This window comes from Tenrec ecaudatus, chromosome 11, assembly GCF_050624435.1.
Source record: "Tenrec ecaudatus isolate mTenEca1 chromosome 11, mTenEca1.hap1, whole genome shotgun sequence".
In the NCBI taxonomy this organism is placed as follows: domain Eukaryota; kingdom Metazoa; phylum Chordata; class Mammalia; order Afrosoricida; family Tenrecidae; genus Tenrec; species Tenrec ecaudatus.
The window spans coordinates 138,924,804-138,927,803 of record NC_134540.1 but is presented as its reverse complement, the minus strand read 5'-3'; the positions used below and the strand labels follow the sequence as shown (position 1 = coordinate 138,927,803).

The window sequence follows — 3,000 nt, the reverse complement described above, 5'->3', positions numbered from 1 at the left end:
CTAGCAATAAACTATCCCCTCAAAACAAGACTTGTATGAAGAAAATTATAGAACATTACTACAAGAAAGCAAAGGAATCTACATAAACGGAAGCAGATTCCGTGTTTATTAGACTAAATATTGTTAAAATGTCAATGCTACCTAAAGAAAACTACAACTTCAAAATATCCTGATCCAAATTCCAACATTATTCTTCAAACAAATGGGAAAAGTGATTACCAACTGCATATAGAAAGGGAAGAAGCACAGTATAGGCAAAGAACTACTCAAAAAGAACAAAGTAGGTTGTCTCCCACTACCTGATTTGCCACAGTTGGCAAAATATTCTGGTATGGCATAATAATAGACACTGGCACTAAGGGGGTACAGAAAACCCAGATGAAGACACCTGCACATAGATGACTGGTTTTTGACACATGCTCAAAATGCATTAATAGGGAAGTAGATGCTCTCTTCAATAAATCCCCCTGGAAAACTGGATACCCATGTGCAGAAGAATGAAATAAGACCCATTTCTCACCCCGTGCACGAAAGCAAACTCAAGGTGGGTCAAAGACTTAAATGTAAATCCCAAAGCTATCAGGATCATCAATGAGAAATTCAGAACAACGCTAGAAGCCCTAGTTCTGGGAATACATGAGTTATTAGCGATAACAAAAGACACACACTCCATGGTATTAAAATAGATGAATGAGACTTATTAAAATGAAGCACTGTGTATATAGAAAGGCTTTCTTAAAAGAGTAAAATGAGAGCCCACAGACTGAGTGAGAAAGATTTAGTAATGACATAACAGACAAAGGATTGATTACAAAATCTACAGTTTTACAAGCTTACAGTAAGCACCAAAAACAAACAAACAAACAAAACAAATAGTCCTCTGATAAGTTGGGCTAAAGACCTGAACGGATGATCCACAAAAAATAACATTCACATGGCTAATAAACACACATGGGAAATGCAAGTCAAAACAACTATGAAATACCACCTAACACCCATAATTACAGCCCAATTATGTTATGGGATTACTATGAGTGTCAAATAATAACACCCCCCCCAAAAAAAAAGACCCAAATTCTCTGTCACACAGTCCATGAGTACCCATAGTAATATATAACTATGGGATATAACTGCCTCTGTGAGTTTCCAAGACTGTGTATGGGAGTAGAAAGCCTCATCTTTCTCCGGCAAAGAAGCTGATGGTTTCAAACTGCTGAACTTGGGATTGGAAGCCCAACATGCAATGCACTAATGATTGATGTGTGCTAACAGTGAGATAATAAAAAGGTAAAAATAAAACACGATATACGTTCATTGCCATCTAAACTTACTCCAATATTTCTCTCAACTAGCTTGTAGGAGGAATATCCTTTGCATCTGTATTAGAATTTCTGTAAAATATGAAAAAAATAGGTTTATCTGAGGGTTATAAAGCATATAAAGTGCTAAGAATTTAGTTAGACTGTACTATCTTTAATAGACTGCACTATATTTAACAGAAAAAAGACAGATAACTTAAATTTGAATATTAGATAAACTAGTACTATAAATATTGTATTATTCTGGGCACATTAGAGAAACAAATCCACAGAAACTCATGTATAAGAGAGTTTTATATAAAGATTAAGTGCACATCAAGAAAATATCTCAACAAAGTGCTGCCCAAGTCCACAAGTCCAAGATTAACCCATTAACCCATATATCCAACACCAATCCACAAAGTCCTCCTCCATCTCACAAAACAGATGCAATGATGCTGACTACAGGAAGAAAGCTGAGACAGTGAATGTGAAAGCATCTCAGTGCTGAGACAGTGAATGTGCAAGCATCTCAGTGCTGGCAGGGGTCTCCACATGGGTGCTTCAGCACCCAGGGTTGCATCAGGGTAGGTCCTTGTAGCTTCTCCTCAGGGATGTCTTCCAGGAAGTGAGCCTTGCCAGCTAAAGCAGGGAACTGGCTAAGGCAGCTGCACCCCGGTTCAACCATCACAAAGCAAGATACCTGAGAACTAGAAAGATGAGGCTCACAGAGCCATTTATCCCTCAATTAACCCCACATGTGTTTATCATCCAGGTTGTCACAATAAACTACCACAGATATGTTCCATTTGTTGCATAGAACATACTTATGCTAAATGTTCAATCATTGTTTATATTAAGTTCTTCAAGTTTAACTGGGCATATTCCATTGTTATTTTCTAAATCTGACAACCGTGTACTGAATAAACACAGAATAAAGCTTCTAGGGTATTAACTGAGATTTTCTCTATAGGAGAAAACAGCAAACTTTCTCCACTAAATTGTCCTTGCTTCTTCTGAATAATAAAATCACTAAACCTTTTGTGTTGTGACATGTTCTATTTACTAAATGAAAAACAAAGGGGGAAAAAAACCCAAACCTGAAATTAGTCTGGCAAAATAAGGAAAAAATTGAAATGGCTATTTTACATATATTTATGCATTTTTATTATAATTGATTAATATCACAATTATTTTTCACTCTAAAACCAAAGAAAAGGAAAATATCTAGAAATATTTTTGATTGCATATTTTTAGAATTGCCTTATACTTTTTTTAGGGGTGAGGGAGCAGGCATGGAAGTCAATTGCATTGAATTTGTGTTTTTATTTGCTTTTTAAAACTGACAGCAGAGCATCATCTGATAGACCTGGGGCAATTGACCATTGCTCTTCTGGTTTGCACTGGGATGTGAAAGAATAAAAAGTCCCTGTGCTTGCTGTCTGTCTTTGTGGCAGGTCCAGATTGAATGAGGGATTACATAGAAAAAAACAAAACAAAACAAAACAAAACTAGCACCAGCTTTGCAGTAGATCAAGTTTCCTCATATTGAGAGTTAACTAATTCTTGTCTTATATGAAAATTTATTTTGTACAGTTATTTTTTCTAAATTTTCTAAATGCAAAAGCTATTTTCCATAGTTAACTTCTTTTGTATGCTTAAATTATTTTACATAGTTATTTTTCTGCTAATCTCTACAATG

The 3,000-nt window shown here is 35.5% G+C and overlaps 1 non-coding gene across 1 annotated transcript; it reads left to right on the top strand.

Annotated features, from left to right (window-relative positions):
* Positions 1 to 2,649: 2,649 nt before the first annotated feature.
* Positions 2,650 to 2,782, top strand: LOC142461994 (small nucleolar RNA SNORA31). The gene has a single exon (XR_012787147.1). It is a non-coding gene; the product is annotated as a small nucleolar RNA SNORA31 (small nucleolar RNA).
* Positions 2,783 to 3,000: the final 218 nt, after the last annotated feature.